This window comes from Schistocerca nitens, chromosome 9 (genome assembly GCF_023898315.1).
Source record: "Schistocerca nitens isolate TAMUIC-IGC-003100 chromosome 9, iqSchNite1.1, whole genome shotgun sequence".
NCBI lineage: Eukaryota > Metazoa > Arthropoda > Insecta > Orthoptera > Acrididae > Schistocerca > Schistocerca nitens.
In genome coordinates, this window is record NC_064622.1 from 96,804,485 (window position 1) to 96,825,958 (window position 21,474).

A 21,474-nucleotide genomic window follows, 5' to 3' on the forward strand; every position below is an offset into this window, starting at 1 on the left:
CCAAACCGCAGGCGTCAAATGGATTGTACCTTTCTGTGGGCGCTTAACAGAAATTCTCACAAGTATGTACGGTCAGTGAACACGGTGAACTTTGGCGCTCCAGTTAAATTCAGGGTGATTTGGTTGGGCGAACTAGTCATGCAGACTGAGAGAGTTTGTCTTGGAGAATCACGAATTTTATAAATCTTGTAATCACAGGAAAATTGGAATACTACTGATTATACATTCTGTTATCGAAGTTTTCCTGTCAAGTGATGTCTGTATTCGTTCACACAGAGATTGTTCGACAAGTCTTGAACGACACGTTTTCCGTCCATATAGCATCAGACATGTTTTTATAAGATTTTCTAGACCAACTTCAAATAATAAGCTGTATTTTTGTCGAAAAGCTAATTTTCTTTATAAATCATAAGTGTCTTATAAACGGAATAAAATGCGATTTGAAACTGTTGTTTGTCTTTACGTATTATTGAATAAGGTGAGTCAGCTTTCGTCTTTGTACCTGTGCAGTTGCTATCCTTAGTCACAGAACATTTCCATGGCTTATAGTCTCCCTTGTACCGAATCGGTAGAGGTCGCTGGAATCTAATATATTCATTCGTCCGGCCATCAAACGACAGCGTGCGTAATAGGGTTGACACTGTATTGTTTAATGCTATATTTCATTTCCATGATGGGCCCAAGTAATTTGTAGCGGTGAGTGTCATTGGTACTTGACCTCTTACGCCATTGGCTGCCCCCTGACCTGACACAACTGGTATCAATCGATCACTCTGAAGAAGACACGTGGCGCAGTGGCTGATGTGGCTGGGTCGCTATTTCGACAAAAGTCGAAAGGTTGTGTATGAGATTGGACTGGTATTCCATTGTTTCCGGTCGTTAGCAACAGTAGCTTTCAACATTGTCTGCAGTGAGTATCTTCACTGAACGCATCAATAAGTGTAAATCATTTCAAAATCAAGTACATACAGTAGTGGAAACCAGTGTAAAGGCATATGAATATTTGTAGAAAAAGTAACATTGTAGGTTGGATTGGTTGTGCAGAGTGTATATGCAATAGTATGAGGTGCAGTATACCGACAGATGCAGTCAAATGGTATCGCATTTGATACCAGTAGTTCAGTATTAACAATACGTCAACTATTCAGGTGGTAGAGTCTGAAACTCAGTATAAAGGCAGTATGCTGCGTGTGGTGTTAGTGTGTGTGTGTTCGTGCCTTTCCGGCTAATAGGAAATAGACAGCATTAGTGACAATGCGTATTGTGTACATAAATCACCATTGTGGCATAGCCACACGGAAAACAGTTATCGTGTTATTAAAAAGCAAAAATCGGTACGTATAAGGAAATGGGACTCCGTCATAGTCAAATCACCAAAAATTGAACTGTTCAAGTACAGTGATTTATAATTTCGTTAGATTCGGCACATGACATGGTCAGAGCGGAAAATATGATCAAAGTAAAACAATTGTCTCAGGCGTCGAAACTGTTACTTTTGGCCGGCCGCTGTGACCGAGTGGTTCTAGGCTATCCCGTCCGGAACCACGCATCTGCTACTGTCGCAGGTTCGAATCCTACCTCGGGCATGGCTGTGTGTGATGTCCTTAGGTTAGTTAGGTTTAAGTAGTTCTAAGTTCTAGGGGACTGGTGACCTCAGATGTTAAGTCCCGTGGTGCTTAGAGCCATTTGAACGATTTGTTACTTTTGAGCAAAGCAAGAGCCACAAACCGTTATTCTTCTCAGTTTGTTGCAGATTTACGGTTGCCAGTAACTGCCAGACGTGTACGACAAATTTTATCAAATGAAAACATCTTACATCCAGGAAACGACTGCAGATACATGTTCTAACACCCACACACAAACAGGCTAGAATGAAGTTTCTGAAAAACATATGCCATGGACTTCAGAATGGGGTAAAGTAATCTTTATTGGTGACAAGAAGTTTAAGATGGTAGACATGAATTTCGATGTGACTGGCATGATATGAGAAAAGAATAGCAGGTAAGAATGAGCAGAAATTTTGATGGTGGAAGAGTTATATTTTGGGCGCATTGCTTGGGTGAACACTGGAAAGAACTCTAATGTGTATATTGATATGCTAGAGACAGAATGGATTAGAATGTATGGGGACCTAACTGTAATGTTTCAATAAGATAATGCATCTATACTTGTTCCTGCACAACAAAACAGTGGTTTGTAGATAAATATTTCTATGTCTTGCCTTGGCATGCACGTAGCCTGGTTTTGGAGCACGTGGAAAATCTTTGGCGAATACTTGCAAGATGATGATGATGATGATGATGAGATGATGATGATGATGATGATGAGGTTTGGTTTGTGGGGCACTCAACTTATACTTGCAAGGCGTGTTTATCGCAGTGGAGGCCGTATGTGAGCCGAAAAGAGCGATACTAGAAGAGCAGACGAAAAATTCACTGCAAGAACTACGAATTCTAACAAAACCAATGCCGAAGAGAGTTTTTGATGGAATAAGGAAGAGGTTGGACAAAGTACTAACAACGTAATAACACAAGAGAACAGTGAGTGCCTTTATACTAATTTCCATCCAGGAAATACAAATGCCTCATTTTGTTAGTATATTGTGAAAGAAACTAGGTAATTACGTCATGATTGTTTATGTCTTATAAGTATCTTCTACTTCCGTAGTAAATTCGATGCATGTGTGCTTCAGACATTGTGTATTAGTTTCGTAGGAATCCTGCCTTATACTGATTTCCGTTACTCAGTAACATTTCTGTGATCCTTAACTCTACATATTACGTAAGCTGTCGTTTACTAAAACATAGACCTGCTGAACACAACGTCCGTCGTCTGTTAGCTAAAGCTGGCTAAATGATTCACATTTATTTACATCAAAAAGATTTCCAAAACCAGCTCAGATTATTTTAATACAGGGTGTAGAGGGCAGGAGTGGGATGGCCTTGAAGCATTAGCTGTACAGACCAACGTAATTTCATGTAAATTTAACGTCGCAAAAACGCCTGAAAGCACAGAAATGTGTACTTTTCTATTTATTTGCTGTAAGTGACTTCAAATGTTAATCAGTTACTTAAATTAATTTTGTGAAATGTAATTATTATTTCATAAATAATATTTCAAAGATATAGCAACAATCATACTGTGGCTGACTGCGATGATTCTAATACATTCTTTTGTTTTAGAAAGTAAGCGAAGAGCGTTCCTGTTCTCTTTTCTCTGTTAGCCTTTACACTGATAGGACGCACTATAATTGCGTTCCTCGAGTATCATTCATTAATCCTTTTTTGTGTAGACAAATGTGGTGCAAGTGTCGGGTGTTAGGTTTACACCCATTTGCAATTAATTTAATTAGTTCAGTCTCATGATTTCTCATTTTAACAGTTCTCCTAATAGATATAGGATACATGACAGGTTTTAATGCTCTGTTGTTACAGCCAACGACCAATACGAGCTTAAAGGATAATGGCGTGGAGACGGAATGACCTAATACAATTAGTATTCTGCCATTTATTCATTTGCAACTTGCTACGGCGTCCCTAAGATTAATTGCTGATTGCGGTTTGCAAACTTGAATGCAAGAGCGAAACCTTCAATGATTTGGCTACAGTCTTCAAGCTATGATTCCGTTTCGTCTGTGCCTTCCATGGGTTGGCAATTGTCCTTGCTTTTTGCATCTACTATCAACATTAAACAGTGGCCAGTTCAAGTAACTAATAAGCGAAGTCTTCCATGATGATTTGAGAGGAGAGAAGATTACAATAATGTTTGAAGTTTACTTAACTTGTCATGTTGCAATGGCTCCATCTCTTCTTATCTAGAGGCCTGATTCTTGAAACTGAAAATCTCACATCAGGTTTGAACTAATACATTTTAAGATTGTTGTTGCAACATTTTTTACGTAGATATATTCTTTCACATTTTATTATATCGTACAATATTTTGATTTCTTACATTAACAAAGCCGAAATTACATTGTTCTCACAAAAATACGCCGGATCACATCAGAGGCATGCTTACGACTCCCACACTCTGCGGAAATAATAATATTCCAAAGGGTTTACACTTTTTCTTAACAAATGAATTTCTACTAGTTTCTGTTACATTATTAATTTCGATTATTAGGAGCGCCTGCGATGGTGTACTCAACAACGAACCTTGGTGCACGAATGGAAAAACGTCATTTTTTCGGATCAATCCAGGTTCTGTTTACAGCATCATGATGGTCGCATCTGTTTGGCGACATCGCGGTGAACGCACACTGGAAGCGTCTTTCGTCATCGCCATACTGGCGTATCACCCGGCGTGATGGTATGGGGTGCCATTGGTTACACGTCTTGGTCACCTCTTGTTCGCATTGGCGGCACTTTTAACAGTGGGCGTTACATTTCAGATGTGTTACGACCCGTGACTCTACCCTTTGTTCGATCCCTGTGAAACCCTACATTTCAGCAGGATAATCCGCGGCTGCATGTTGCAGGTCCTGTACGTGCCTTTCTGGATACAGAAAATGTTCGACTGCTGCCCTGTCCAGCACATTCTCCAGATCTCTGACCAATTGAAAATGTCTGGTCAATGGTGACCGAGCAACTGGTTCGTCACAATACGCCAGTCACTACTCTTGACGAACTGTGGTATCGTGTTGAAGCTGCATGGGCAGCTTTACCGGTACACGCCATCCAAGCTCAGTTTGACTCAATGACCACTCGTATCGAGGCCGTTATTACGACCAGAGGTGGTGCATGGGGGCTTAATTAAAATATGATGCAAATAATTTTAATTTTTTGCTTTAGTAGCTGTCTGTCCGATTACGAAGTCTCGTAAACGGTTGGCCCTGACTAGTATTATTACGCAATCTGACTGCATAGAACAACAACAAAGAATGAAATGGAAATTTTCATTAACACAATTAATTAATTAAGTCCCCAGCAACTATAAAACCTACGAAACCAAAGCACAAGTGTAACTGTTCTGTGTGTGGAAGTATGACTCAACGTACGCATCTGGCACGGTTCTTCTTCAACAACACAAGAAATTTTAAATATCATTTATACTGAATTAATTAAAGAAAATAGAAATACCATAATTACTCAAGAAAACCAGAATTACACTCTAATACAAGAACACAAGCCAGATGCTTTGTTGACTGAACCTGAAATGACGCATTATTCAGGACATTGAAATAATGAGAAAGAAAAGAAAAGTAGTTTGTTACCTTAATTTATATTGATGAAAAGCACTCTAGACATTACAATCTCTCCACACCGACTCGCTACCATCACATCTCAACAAGAACTTTTCAGTATCACATCTCAGCAAGCACTGCCTACTAGCTCATCTCAACAAACACTCCTCACTACGACATCTCAGCACTGACTACCACGAGTTCTCCCAAAGCACTGCCCACTACGAGTTCTCAATAATCACTGCCAGTGGAGGCGGCGGAACAATACTCTCTAGCGCGATCTCTGGCGCTGTGGCTCAGTGTAGCCACCTTTCATATGCCCTTCCTCCACAGGCTAGAATTTGATGGTATTTTTGCCAGCATTGGTGGTGAAAATACCACCAAATTCGTCAAAAAAAATACAGACAAAAATAAAAGATAATATTAATGCGTAAATATCATATAACTAGATAAAATTTTGGCTTTGCACTGACCTTTCAATAACCTAATATATAGAATACAGTAAGCAATACAAATTCTTTCATACATGTGACTTTACATAATAGTTTACACAAGTATTATGTGGTTAAACAGTTCAATCAATAGCGTCAGCAATGACGAATATGTGCAGGTAAGAGTCTCATAACTTTTCACAAACAGTAATACACAAAAAATCAGTTTATACAAATATTCACATAAACGCTTTCCATAGCTCAAGAATAAGCAGTTGACAATTCCAGCAGTAGCACCCAGCAATGGTCAACAGGTGCAAAAACCAACAAGTGACATTTTTTCAGTAGAAACAGTCCATCAGTGGCACCCAGTAATATTGAATAGGTGCAGACACCATCAAGTAACACCATTTCAGTATAAGGAGTTCCATCAGTGGCACCAGCAATGTTGAACAGGTGCAGATATCAACAGGTGACATCTTTTCAGTAGCAGTAGTCCATCAGTGGCACCCAGTAATGTTGAATAGGTGCAGACACCAACAACTAACACCATTTCAGTATAAGCAGTTCCATTAGAGGCACCAGCAATGTTGAACAGGTGCAGACCGCAGTCCATAATATTCACTTTCACTAATCACACTGTTCATCAGCAGAAATTAAACATGACTAAATGTCACACATCATGTTGAAAAGTGCAGCACCATCACTAATCAGACAGTTCAGGCATGAACAATAGTTTGAATACACATACAATGCTTTTACACTAAACATACAAATCATAACAAACACACAAATGATATCAGATAATTGTCCTATTAACTATTACAATACACAAATACCAGTAAACCTATAATATTTATGGGTGTCAGTGCAAGCCACAACAAACAAGTAAAATAATATTTAGGAGATAGGTTGGGATCACTTCTCTGGGATTATAAAAGGAAAACACACTCACTCATCTTTCATCCACATTAGTGCTACTGTGTAATTGAATAGTGTTAACTGTGTAAATGCAATTCTGTCAAAATTTTATGTTCATCATGTGTATCAAGTAGTAGTGGCAGCAATGTACAACAGTCAATAATAGTTAGTCAACGTCATAGTCATCATGTCAAGACCAATGTTTGCCAAGCCAGATCAAAATGTACGGTTGCTGAACAACTGTCAGTGAGGCAAGATATGCAAATACTTCCTCTCTTCAAAAAAAGCATATACTGCTTAGTGATTTAACAAAGTGTGTGTGTAGACAATCTTCCTTCTACTTGAGTGTTCTAGTCTGCCATCTTTATCCTCCTTGTTCCATATAGACCAACAAAAAAAAATATGCTCCTCACTTACTTCACCTCTTATCCACCAAAACTCCAATAATCATCAGCATCACATAATCTCAATACTTCAATAATACCTCTTCAATACGTCGATCATCAATATCATTTACCTTACCTCTTGTCCACGAAAACTCCAATAATCATCAACTTCACATAATCTCAATACCTCAATCATACCTCTTCAATACGTCGATATATATAACCTCATTGCCAATATCATTTCACTTCCATAACAACTCTTTCCTCTAGTCAGTCTCCTCGAACAAGTGCAGACAAAATCCTAATGCAAACCTCAATTCATCATCTCATACAATCCGAAGACACAATGTCAACACACAACCTCTCGTGTAATCCATCTGATCCAAATCTGCTACTCATTATAAATTATAAGATACATTTTGTTTACCTTGTCCATCATTAAATAAAAGAAATGCGTACATGACCTCTAACAGACTTAGTTCGAATAACTCTCAGTAATTAATTACGATTACGGAGTGTGAATGATCATAATATTTCACAGTGTGTACACCACTTCAAGAATCATGGCAGAAGCAAACATGTGGAGTATTTCTTGTGTCAAGTGTCACTTCCTATTTCAATTACTCACGAAAAATGCAGTGTAATAACTGTCGATGGTCTAAACCTAGTGTTGGTATGTCATGTCGTTATCTTCCTTCCTATTAGCATAAATTTATACAGCTTCCATAAAACCTCCAGCTCATGTGACTTCTATGAAGTTTCTCGTACTAATGTCGTTCGTCGAATTATAGCAGTTCATTTTCTTATCTTAAAAATATAAAGCACTGAGCGTAAGCAAAACATGCAATAGCGAGTAAATATACCAGTAGAGAACAGAATGTCAACAAGTGGATGCAGCACAATCCCTACAACGAGGCTCTGTCAAGCGAACAATCTATAATTAATACCATAGTGTGGCCTAAACTCCATGTACGTACACCTCATATCAGCATTTCTATATTCTAAATTGAAGAGTAGTTATGACAAAACAGAAATGTGTAAATATGCAATCCATACGCACAGCAGCAAACATATATCTTACGTAATAAACAAGTCATTAGCATCATATCAGCATAAGCAAATAAATGTACATCTGTAATCTTAATAAGTAAACATGAAGGCGCAAGCAGATAAATCACAAAGTATAACCTACATACATAACCATATCAGCACAATTAATCAGGTGACAATTATAATTTAAATAAATAAGCACAGCAGGCACATAATAAAAAAAATATGACATCAGTGAAAAGGCATAGCAGCCAAGCGACGCATAATATACACAAGTAATAACACTGTTCATTAATCAATAATTGTCAAAATCAGCAAATGTACACAAGCACGTCGCTTCACAAGTAAATTCATAGAACACGAAATTTAGCACAAAGTATGAGTCACGTAATCGCAAGCAGCAAATTACGTCTAAAGTACGTACCTAAGTGGAAATATGTTACCTGAAAAATAAACTCAATTAATCGTTACCTTTTTTGTTTATTACTTTTCTTTTTTTTTGAAATTACATTCTTCCTGAAATTTTCTCCATAGCAAGTCCTCTTAACGTCGAACACACACAGAATTTACCTGAAGGTCTTAAATACTTTATACAACCGTATCCTGAAAAATACTGAACGTTAATAACATAATTTATAAAGTCACCATAGCTTTATACAGAGTTTATTCGGAGAATTTAGACTGTGTATTTGTTTACTTCTGTCAGTGCATTCGCGCTGAGCGCTCGATAAGCTGTAGGCGCGTGACGTAGGAAGTGATTGTTTGCGGTCAACGACTGCCTTGTGCGGCGCGCAGACTGACTGTTGCTTTGAGTATGTGCCGCCGCCAAAACACAGCGCGGTATCCTTGTATCCTCTGCATGTTTACATGTAGCTGTTAGTTTCTCTAAAGTATGTCATTCCACAAAAATTTTAACGTTTGATATATGATGTATTCCTTTAGAGCGTCTTGATTTAAGAGTTTCTACTTCAACAGTGTTATCATGAATGATTTTGCGAACCCTATATGGACAGTTATAAAGCAGAAAAAATTTGCGACACAAGCCCTTTCCTTTATGAGACAAACGATGAGATTTAATTAACACCTTCTGACCAACTGATAAGATTTTTAAACGACCTGGACGTTTAGCTGATTTCTCTCTTCTAGCAGCCGCAGATGCAATATTTCGTAGAGCCAGGTTGACAACTTCAGAATGCCGCAGTTTCCGTGAAGGCGGAAAAGGAACGATTTCAGAAATGCGATTTGTTGGTACTTTATTTTTTAATATCAATAGAGGCGGTAAAGAAGTTGAGTCATTAGGAAGTTCATTCAGAATGTTTTGAAAAATATGAAGATACTGATCCCAAGTTCTGTGATTCTGATGACAATAAAGACGGCACAATTTATTGATTTCCTTCATCCATCTCTCTGAAGCATTAGATTGAGGGTGAAAAGTGGAATAAAAATTGGTTTAATCTTACGACGCCGTAGAGTACGAAGCCAAATTTTAGAGCGAAACTGTGATCCATTATCTGATATAACCTTATTAACATGACCAACTTCTTTAAGAAAATGTTTGATGAATGCATTAGATACTGAACGAGCTGTTGCTTTGCGTAAAGGTGTAAAACACACATATTTTGATGTCAATTCCACTGCTACGAAAATGTACGCAAAACCATTAGTAGAACGAACCACTGGACCGAACAAATCGACTGCAGCCATGTCCTTTAATTTCGCTGGAATTATAGGAAACAACGGTGCTCTGTGAGAAACAGTTGGCGGCTTAGCCTTTTGACATAACTTGCATTTGGCAAGAACAGATCGAATACGTTTTCCATATTATTGAAGTAGCAATTTTCTCGTAATTTATGAAAGCATTTTCTGGGACCAAAGTGCGCATAACTGAAATGTGTAAACGAGGTGTGGCCAAATCATCCAATCTAACAAAGCGTCTAAGAAAATTACAGACACTAAGGAAACTACGAACATCACGTTTTGTAGTAGGAACAGCATAATTACGAATAGCGTCTAGTTTCTCTGGATCAGGAAGAATACCTTCTGTAGAAATAATGTGACCGAGAAATTTCACCTGAGAACGACCAAATTCAGATTTTTCCAAGTTCTCTGTAATGCCAACTCTTGCAAAAATACGTAATAAGTAATCCAAAATTTTGTTGTGCTCACTCCAAGAACGTTTAGCAAAAAGAATATCGTCAACATATGAAGTAATATTGTCACGAAGATAATCAGGTAAAATTTCGTTTAAACTACGAATGAATGCTGCAGAAAATATAGTAAGTCCAAACGGTAATTTCCAAAGTCACTTTTGGGTAAAATCGTCATATCCGGTTAATTTTTACCTACTGTCTAGATAGATGGATAGTAGAAGAATTGTTTTTATAGATGCAAAGAATAGTATAAGAGTAGGCAGCGGTGCAGAAAACTAAAAGGGAAATAGCACCACTACAGCTCGGGGCCCTGTGAGCGCTACGGCACATATTCACTTAGTGTAGTGAATCCCCTGAGGACATTAATAGCTGCACATAAATTTCAGTTTGTGACTTAGTGGCAAATCTGGCGGAAGTGCGCACGTAAATCGATCCAACCATGAACATGGACGTATGTCATTCCTAGAATTGCAAAAGATCTTAAATTTCCGAACAGTCAAGAAGTGTTTACAGTCAAAGCTTCCGCCTCGCGGCGACAAAGACCTACCGCGTCTGTTCCAGTCCCAATGTTGATTATTGTCAAGTTCGCGCGCCTGGCGCTCTCTTGTTGCATCCCGTAAATGAAACAAATTATTTTCTTCAAACCCCTCTGCTATCTGTGATTCCAAATTTCTTTTGCTGTCTTTTCCTACGATTTCGCCTTCAATTTGTTTGACTTGCATTCGTAATGCCTCAAATTCCCTTTTAACGCGTTCATTAAATTTTCCCTGATTTTCAACATGTTTATTTATGTTCTGGTACTCTTCGGTTTCTGCAAATGGTAATGGAGCTGTATCATCCGACTCTCTGTCCCCATGTAAACTAAGATTTGTCAATTTATCTGAAATCTCCTCAACTCTTTCCGATAAGTCACCTATTTTTTCTTTCTGTTTATTGATGTCTTCCGTAAGTGTCGCGACTCGGGTTTCAGTATTATCACATTTGGTAGTTAACTGTTCATATTGTTGTGTTAGGTTATTTATTCTGTCATTTGGTACGGATTCCTCGATTCTCTCAAATATTTCTTCCTTATCGTGTGCACGTTGTAAATTTAACTCTGAAAATTTTTGTACTATCACGCGATCTCTTTCTTCCTGTTCTCTATCTTGTTCCCTTTGTCTAATCTCTACTGCAATTAATCTATTATTGTGAGAATTCAAAATCGGTTGTACTTCTTCTCTAATTTCTTTCTTTAATTCATCTTTCATGTTTTTGAAACATGTCCCTATTCGTGAATCTAACCGTGTTTCCATTGTTTCCATCTCTGTTTTAATTGTTCCTATTTGTGATCCCAACTGTGATCCCAGTGAGTCTAACCGTGTTTCCATTGTTCCCATATCAGTTCTCAATTCAGATCCTAAAGTTCCCATCTCTGTTTTTAATTCAGATCTCAAAGTTCCCATCTCAGTTTTAATTGTTCCTATTTGTGATCCCAAATTTCCCATCTGTGATCCCAAATGTAATATAGCACCCATCAACTGCTCCATATTACCCGGTTCGAAATTCTTTTCGCCCCTAACATTTCCCGCAAAACTAACTTCCTTCTGCACAGCTGTAAAGCTATCTGAGTTCGATATTATTCCAGAATCTTCTGTCGTTAATCTCGTATTCTGTGAATTTTCTGATTGAGAAAAATTTTGAATTGGTTCCGGACTATTTTCCCGACTTATTAAATTGTTTTCCACTTCATTATTCAAAAATGGTTCAAATGGCTCTGAGCACTATGGGACTCAACATCTTAGGTCATAAGTCCCCTAGAACTTAGAACTACTTAAACCTGACTAACCTAAGGACATCACACACACCCATGCCCGATGCAGGATTCGAACCTGCGACCGTAGCAGTCCACTTCATTATTCATGATACTGTTTTCCTCTGTTGGCGAGTTCGCCATGTTAACAATTTCGTCATTCTCACTATCCATCATTTTTGCCTTTTTCATCGATCGTGTAATCATTTACAAAACATACAAAACTCGTCACTATATGAAAATTACACACAATGACACTTTATCTCCAACAATACCATTCACACGAAATGTTTCCCTCAAACACGATTAATCGAACAATTGAAATAATTGCACTAATTGTCAAACCCGTAGACAAGGCAACAGAAATGAAATTTTGCAAAAAAAATACCATTAGAAGAATGACAATTACCAAATCTACACATGCAAAATAGACTACAATTACTAAACTACAAATTACTACAACAATCCTACTGTCTACTATTTCTACAATCAGAAGAATTCCAAGGGACGATCCGAAGCAGCGATCGCCACGTGCATGGGGGCTTAATTAAAATATGATGCAAATAATTTTAATTTTTTGCTTTAGTAGCTGTCTGTCCGATTACGAAGTCTCGTAAACGGTTGGCCCTGACTAGTATTATTACGCAATCTGACTGCATAGAACAACAACAAAGAATGAAATGGAAATTTTCATTAACACAATTAATTAAGTAAGTCCCCAGCAACTATAAAACCTACGAAACCAAAGCACAAGTGTAACTGTTCTGTGTGTGGAAGTATGACTCAACGTACGCATCTGGCACGGTTCTTCTTCAACAACACAAGAAATTTTAAATATCATTTATACTGAATTAATTAAAGAAAATAGAAATACCATAATTACTCAAGAAAACCAGAATTACACTCTAATACAAGAACACAAGCCAGATGCTTTGTTGACTGAACCTGAAATGACGCATTATTCAGGACATTGAAATAATGAGAAAGAAAAGAAAAGTAGTTTGTTACCTTAATTTATATTGATGAAAAGCACTCTAGACATTACAATCTCTCCACACCGACTCGCTACCATCACATCTCAACAAGAACTTTTCAGTATCACATCTCAGCAAGCACTGCCTACTAGCTCATCTCAACAAACACTCCTCACTACGACATCTCAGCACTGACTACCACGAGTTCTCCCAAAGCACTGCCCACTACGAGTTCTCAATAATCACTGCCAGTGGAGGCGGCGGAACAATACTCTCTAGCGCGATCTCTGGCGCTGTGGCTCAGTGTAGCCACCTTTCAGTGGTTGTTCTGGGTACTGATTTCTCAGGATCTATGCACCCAAATTGCGTGAAAATATAATCACATGTCAGTTCTAGTATAATATATTTGTCCAATGAATACCCGTTTATCACCTGCATTTCTTCTTGGTGTAGCAGTTTTAATGGCCAGTAGTGTATAAGTGTGCCAATAATCCGTAATTTCAAAATTTTCTAAAAATAAATATTTTAACATTCCATTCAGAACTGGTACTTATCCATTATAACATCGAACTTAAATATTTTATGAAGTAATTCCTTTTCATAAATTTTAGCTTGAACTATAACATACTGTGAATAAAATTATACAAATGTTTTCAGAAAAGTAACTGACTTGTCCAGAATTCGAAAAATAATACCGGTATCGAGGACTACTGTTGAGGAAAGGAAATGCTAGCGGAGGATGCCGCTACGGGGCATCTGTCGGAGGTGAAAGTTTCTGTAGCAAGGCAGATGGCGTACATGTAAACAGTTTATTACTCCAACAAATTACAGCAGCTACAGCTACGTGCCTTCTTACGTTGGCGATCCACGTCGGCCAAGTCGCGGGGCGTGTGCCCCGCCTAGATGAAGCGGATGTCGGGCGCTGGCTTTCGACAAGCATCTCGCTGGCTTGGAGGACATCAGTTCGGCCCTCAGCTTTACCAGCAGTAGCCTCTGGAAGAAAAACATGGGCGTCCTGACGGCGGCAGCTGACACATAGCGGACGCCAATGCGAAGCCCGGTTGTGTCGACATCCCACCCTGACCGCATAGCATGCGAAAGAAAAGGCCACAGCTCAGAAGTTCATGTGAACTGTAAGGTGGGTTAGTGACGTCACATTGGCACTAAAGTTTGTCAAAATTCTGCCCATCGCCGCCGTGTACGTGTCACAGAAGGTCGTCACAGTCCTCCCATTACAAACATTTCACCCCTTCTATTGACACCCCCGCGATGGAAGAAACACGTCACTTAAGCGTTAAAATCACGCGGTTTTCTTATTGGTAGCCGAGAAAAACGTTTCAGATATACCGCCGCCCATAAACGACAGGAAAAGGCCTCAGGGATTCGCATAAAGGACATCAATATAGCCACTCCTTCAGTGGGGTATTGATCGCCGCACATTCCGCTCTCGAGAACAACAGTTCTCAGTGCGATTACCAACAGGACGGCGTCATTGACAAGATTCGACACTTCTACCACGCCTGGAGGTTTCAAAGCTATTCGAAGGGCCTTGCTGGGCTACAACCCTTTTGGAGTGTACTGTGACTACAATTTACGCTCCGTATACAGGAATGATTCACTAGGGGCCTTATACACCCACTCGGTGAAATTTCAATGCGATGCAAAGCGTAAAAGTGTTTTTATGCTTTCTCACTTTCCTATTTCGCGCCCTCCTGTGGCTTGGTCACTGAGGGTGCAACGTTAACATGTGCGCGAATAAAACGGCAAGGGGTCCCCTAAGACGCCCGCTCCCTCCCCCAGTTCGACAACATCCTCGGTGCCAACCGCACGCCTTCGTTGAGCACGTTAGAGATGTACCTATCGGAGACTTCGACATACGTACATTCAACCTCGCGGTTGCTCTAGCGCCTGAGGGTGAGGCAATCCGTTCGACATTCATCAGATGCGGTTTGCCTGCCTTCAGGCACTGGAGGTGCCGCGAGTGTTGCGGTTCTATCCTCCATCGCAGGGGCGTCAAAAGAAAGGATGGATAAGAGGGCTTGTGCCGATCTTCCCACCGTGTGACAAGCCCATGCTGGCGTTGCACAGAAACGGGGTAAAAGTTGGTGCCAGTGTGACATCATTAACCCACCTTACCGCTGCGACCTTTTCTTCGCATGTGTCGACACCTTGCTGTTTGAAGCGTTGTCACGTCGAAGGTCACGGTCGCGGGACGCCAGGCCTTTGACCCAGTTTCATACTTCTGCGGCGAAATGGCAGACAATTACGGTGTTTCGAAATTTTGTGACGCGGTGTATAGCATCACATCCCAGTCGCTTCAGTTGCCTTCTTTTCCAGTTTCCCACAGTCCATGATCCACTTGCACACACTACTGTGCTCAGGCGTACATTTTCACAAATTTCTTCCTCAAACTGACGACTACGTTTGATGGTAGTAGTCTTTTACCAAGGAGCGCTCTCTTCTGTGTACTAGTTTGCTTCTTTTATCGTCCTTGCTTCCAAGATAGCAGAATTCCTTCAATTCGTCTACCACACGACCCCCAACTTTTGTGTTAAGCTTGCCTCTAACCTCACTTGTGCTACTCCTCATTAATTCCATTTTATGAGGGTTATTCGGAAAGTAAAGAACGATCGGCCACGAAATGGAAACCACAGTGAAAATCCGATGAAGTTTTGCACAGGTGTGTTGGTCAGTGTCTCTAGTATGCCTGTCGATCGCATTAGTTCTGAGCACACAGGGAGCACATAAAGATACCTAGAACAATAGTGTCTCCTACCAAGTACAAGGGCCTGGTCAGAAATTTCGCCTGAAGCTATGCAGTCAACATTACATAACTGTCATGCTTTTTCTTTAAGACAATCCTCAGCCGCATTATGCAGGGGCAATGAAGATGCTACTGCATCGTTTTCAATTGGAAATATTTGATTACCTACAATTCAGCCGGTAATTGTCTTCCTCTGAGTTTCATCTCTGCTCACATGAACCGCTGACTATGAAGACAACATTTTGGCACAGACAACGAGTTGTAGTCCACTGTACAGAATTGGCTAAAAACACTGGCGGCAGCCTTCTATAACGAGGGTATTGGAAAGTTGGTACAACTCTACGACAAACGTCTAAGTCGGATGGGCAACTATGGAGATAAGTAGCTGGAAGTTGTAGCTAACTGTTGCAAATAAAACAGTTTTGATTTTCACTGTGGTTTACATTTCGAGACCTATCGTTCCTTACTTATCGAATAGCCCTCGTAATTTGGCTTACTCTCAGTCCATATTGTGAGCTCAGACTGTTCGTCCCATTCAACTGATGCTGTAATTCTTCCTCACTTTCTCAGAGAATATCACTTTCATCAGCGATCCTTATCTTTGGTATCCTGTCTCACTGAATTTTAATTCCACTTCGGCATTTTTCTGTAATTTCTGTCATTGCTTCTATGACGTTCAGGGTCCGAGATTAAGGCAATAAAATTACCCCCACATTAGGAAAATCAGGCGAAATATAAATTGAGAAGCACCTTCACGGATGCAAACACCATAGAACTCCTTCAAGTACACGCTGATGAGACTAATCTTTTTTTATTTTATTTATCCCCAGTATGGTGTAGGGTGGCACTGGCCATGTTGTTACTTGTCAACATTTAAGTTTTAAAAAATCAGTATACCTGCTAATAAAGCAATGCGTGTTAAAGCGCCACTTGCGCGGCAGGGAGGTACCTCGGCCCCAGATCGAATCCCCCCCCCCCCCCCTCCCCCGGCTGATTAACAACGATGTGGTCAGTGTGCTGGCCAGCCTGATTGCACTTTTTAGGCGATTTCCCACATCACACTAGGTGAATACCGGGCTGGTACCCAAGCCCTACCTCAGTTACACGATTTGCAAACATTTATAAAACTTTCTCTCACTTTGACGTGAATAACACTACCTGCAGACAGTTGGGGTACACGTCTTCTGTCCCGGGAGGTAACGGGGTGGGATTCGGCCACATCTTAAATCAGCCTTGCCACATCCGTTAATAACTGTACTATGCAGCGCCGATGCCGGTCAAAAGCACAAGAAATAGAAGAAAAAGCGAATAATTTAAAAATCAAAATACATGTAAATCTATACCCTACTAGAAATAAAAATGGTGACCCGAGATTGGTGGGGTGGTTGATACGGCTTTCAAAATCTGTCAAGACTGTAAACATAGCGGTGCTGTGGGCTGTTGGTACAATTTTGTAGGTGAGGGATTTAGGAGAAAAGACTGCAGAGGAAAGTGAAATGAGGAAGGATATAGAATGAGTGTTGGGAAGAGTGAATGGCACTGCGGATGAGAATTTTATCAGCTGATAAAGGATGTGCGTGGGGGAGGATAAACAGATACAGAAAGTGAGGCAGAGTTCATGACCCGCGACGTTTGCATAAATGGGGATGGATGGATGAGAATCTCGTGAGAAAGTGTAATGGTCGCGGGATTTAGTCCGCATTTTGAGCTGGTGTATTGACGACCATGTTTTCTATCGTTAGTAAGTGGAGATTGTAGTCGAACTGATCAGAAGATATCTTTTTTTTCGTCATGTATTTGAGAATCTGATAAGTATTAGTGACAAAATGGTTCAAATGGCTCTAAGCACTATGGGACGTAACATCTGATGTCATCATTCCCCTAGACTTAGAACTACTTAAACCTAACTAACCTAAGGACATCATACACATCCATGCCCGAGGCAGGATTCGAACCTGCGACAGTAGCAGCAGCTCGGTTCCGGGTTGAAGCGCCTAGAACCTCTCGGACACAGTGCCCGGCTGTTAGTGCCAAATTGTAATTCTGCATTTACTGTATTTTTGATGAGACAACTAAAATTATGATACATTTTATAAACAGAAATAAAGCATGAAAGTATCATAAGATTAATTATTTTATGAGAAATATTATTTTTGAATTTTCGATATATCTCACAGTTACATCTATATTTTCATGTGATTAATATTTACAAATTATATTTATTATCATACTTATTGTTTTTGTAATTATTCTGGAAGATAAATTAATAGAGATCTGTTTTTCTCAGTCATATTTAATGAAATGCAACAGTCTTTAGTTAACAAATATCGATTGTATACACATCCCGTTGTACTAAAATTGCCGCATCTTTGTTCTTGTCGATCTGTGTAAGTAGTAGAAGAAAGTCTAGTGTCAGTTATTGGAAAGGGGAGTCGTGTACTTACAATTCAGTAAATTTTTCGTTAGCACGTAAAGTTTTTGGCTACGTGTAATTTAGTTGAACTTGTGCGCTTTTAAAAAAAGTGTTAATATTTTATCAGTACAAATCGTAGATCCTATTTCGACCTTTTTCCAGCAACCAAACACAGTCTGAATGTATCACAGACGACAGAGCTACAACTATGAAGAAAACCACAAAGGAATACGTTGTCCGTGTTAAGTAACAGAAAAATTTGTTACATATCGAATAATTGGTACGTCAAAACAAACATTTACCTCTGTTCTTCAGTACTTCTCAAAACTGGAGACAATTATCGGAACCGAAACATAGCGTGCACACAATCTGAGGTGAAATTATTTTTATTAATATCTTCCATAAATGAAATTTAAGAGCTTTTATAAAAGGGGGAGATAAGTTTTTAATAGTTCAAGGCGTTCGGGGTGGTGGTGAACTATTAGGTAGAGAAAACTCGTGTGGCTTTTCCTGTAATTACTGGCTGGCATTTACAGAATTGATGGGGAGGGACCAGAGATTACACCAAGACATGAAGTTATTGAGATGAAACAGGAAGAATTACTCTGATGAATGTGTGATGAGATGGACAGAATGGAAAGTAATGTCGTCAGCATACTGATGTTAGATACCAGGCAGGGGGTTAAATTAAGAACGCCATTTGTATGTAGTTGTAAAGTAGTGGTGACAGGTTGGATCCTTGGGGCGTGCGTAGGGAGGATGGGGAAGAGTTAGTGTCAGTGACTTATGTAGCCTCATGATGAAAAAGACCGCTTCAGCTGTACAGGTATGGTAAATCTTTATGATCCAGCTAGTTTCGCTACGTTCGAGCCACATCTTCAGGGATACATCTGTATGTAAACAAGAGTAAACTGAATACAGATCCTGTTTAATGTCGTCGATTTATACAAGAAGCTATATAGCACAAATTACGTACGCACTTTTATGTCATAATTTATTTCAAACGCTAACCAGAGGATGACCCAACATTCTTTGTCCGATTTGATAAAAACGATCAACCGTAAAGAGGTCGGTATCCCATTTAAAATGCAGCGAACAGAATAAAATTGTAACAAGATGGACGTGAAAGATAAAACAAGTGACATGTGTAGCTGGAGAGAGCTTCGTTCACACTGGCAAGGTAAAATAAATCTCACAAGACAGAGTTTGTATGACTGCACGATAGGTAACTAAGGTCAACTTTAGATAAAATGCTGCTTAGGAAATCCACCTCCTGAGGCCCATACCAAGACGCAGAAGGCGTCGGCCGCTGCGGCGTGGGCGGGTCCTCCTCCATCGGTAGGAAGAGAGGAGGCGGTGGAGGCGAAGGCTCCGTCTCCATGGGGTCACCCATCGGTATCGTGATGACAGCCTCTGGCGGCTGCTGTGGTCGCACTGTCCTCGGGACCCGTGAATATGGTAGAAGAGATAGAGGTGGATCACCGTGAGCATGACGGTGGAGAATCTGATTGTGATGTCGGCGCTGCAATCCGTCTGGGCCTGAAATGAGATACATGCATGCGCCAAGTCGACGAAAGATCTCGCCTCGCTCCCACCGTCTGCTGCCGCTAAAAACCCTGCAAAAGACAATATCATGCGGCACGAAGTGGTAGTTGAGGCCTTCCTTCGGCGCCAGATGCTGAGGGGGGTGGAGCAGGTGGAGCAGTGGCCGATGGCGGCCGCCGTGAAGCAATTCCGCCGGCGATGGTCCACCTCGTGAGCGAGAACGATATGAGGCGAGAAACAGTTGCAGTGCTTGAACCCTGTTGTGTGCGGAGCGAAGTTTGGCCGTCTGCTGCTTGAAGGTTCTGACAAAACGTTCCACTTCGCCGTTTGATTGTGGATGGAACGGTGCACTAGTTAGATGCCGCATGCCATTGCGTTCACAGAATCTTTCAAATTCATTTGACGTGAACTGAGGTCCGTTGTCTGATCCTATGACTTCAGGCAAACTTTCCAGGCAAAAACTAGAGGACAACGCCTGAACCACTTTGTGATAAAATCAGTCTTGAGAGAGAAACTGTCACTAACAAATGGCAACAGAATAGGAAAGATGATGAAATGGAGTACAGACAAACTGAACATCCCTAATGAAGTAAAAAAATACCAAGTAACATTAAGCAGAAAGTTGAGCAATGAAGAGACCACAGTAGGAGTAGATGAAAGGTGGAACAGGTTTGAACAAGCCATTAAGGATGCTGCAGAGGAAATAATAGGCATAAGAAGGAACAGAAGAACCCAGGAATGGTTTGATGAAGATTGCAGGTCAGCAATAGAGGAAAAGAACAGGGCAAGAACAGAAGTGCTACAGAGAGAAACTAGAAGTAATGTGGAACTATACAGAGAATTAAGGAGAAGAGCTAACAGTCTGTGCAAGAGAAAGAAAAGAGGCCAATAAGGGAGGAAGAAGGCTGGAGAATACCCTACAATGCCGAATTACAAGAGTTAATACAAGGCAGGGACATAGCAAAATTTGTGAAATCACAGCGAATACGATGGCTAGGACACTTGGAGAGAATGGCAGAGGATATAATTCCAAAGAAAGTGATGAAAGATATGATCCATTCAGTTAGGCGAAAAGGGAGACCTAGAACAAGATGGATCGACGAGGTAATAATGGATATCACCAGTATGGGAGTCCGGGGGTGGAAAAGAGCAGCAAATAACCGAGAAGTGTGGAGGAAGATTGTTGAAGAAGCCAAGGCTCACCAAGAGCTGTAGTGCTACTGACGTAAAAGAAGAAGAAGAAACCTGAACTGTGCTACGTGACGTTGTCGAATTCATTGTCACAGCAAAAGAAAACTTCCTATAAGATTCTACCACAATCAACCAAGGAAAGTTCCAACAAGGACCCTCAATGTCTATGTGCATACGTTGCCATGTTGCTTGCGACTTACGCCAAGTAGAGAATTTTTGTGGCGTAGCGGACTGATTTTCCGTACACACGTGTCACTGTGACGTCATCTGTTCTGTTTGGGTGCCCATACCCTGCCAAGTACAGTATCGACGCGCTAACTGTTTCGTACGATCAATCCCCCAGTGTCCTTGGTGAAGTAACTGCAACACTTCTTTTTGCAAAGCTTTGGAGGGTCAACACACGTGTCTGTACTCTGTCATTTTGAACAAAAATCACACCTTGCTGTATAGCGAGGCAATGCAGACGCGCAAAGTATCGGCGCACTACGGAGTTCTTTTTTGCTATGCAATGAGCGAGGCCAAGATGTGCGAATTTATTTTAGCAAAATGTTCAAATCTGAATCAGCTTCCGTGGCGTGTGCAATTTTCCTATAGTTCAGAGGAAAGGATTGAAGCAATTCAGAATCGTGAGCATCGATGTGACAACAAAATGCAGCATTTAAGGGCTCATCTGCACGC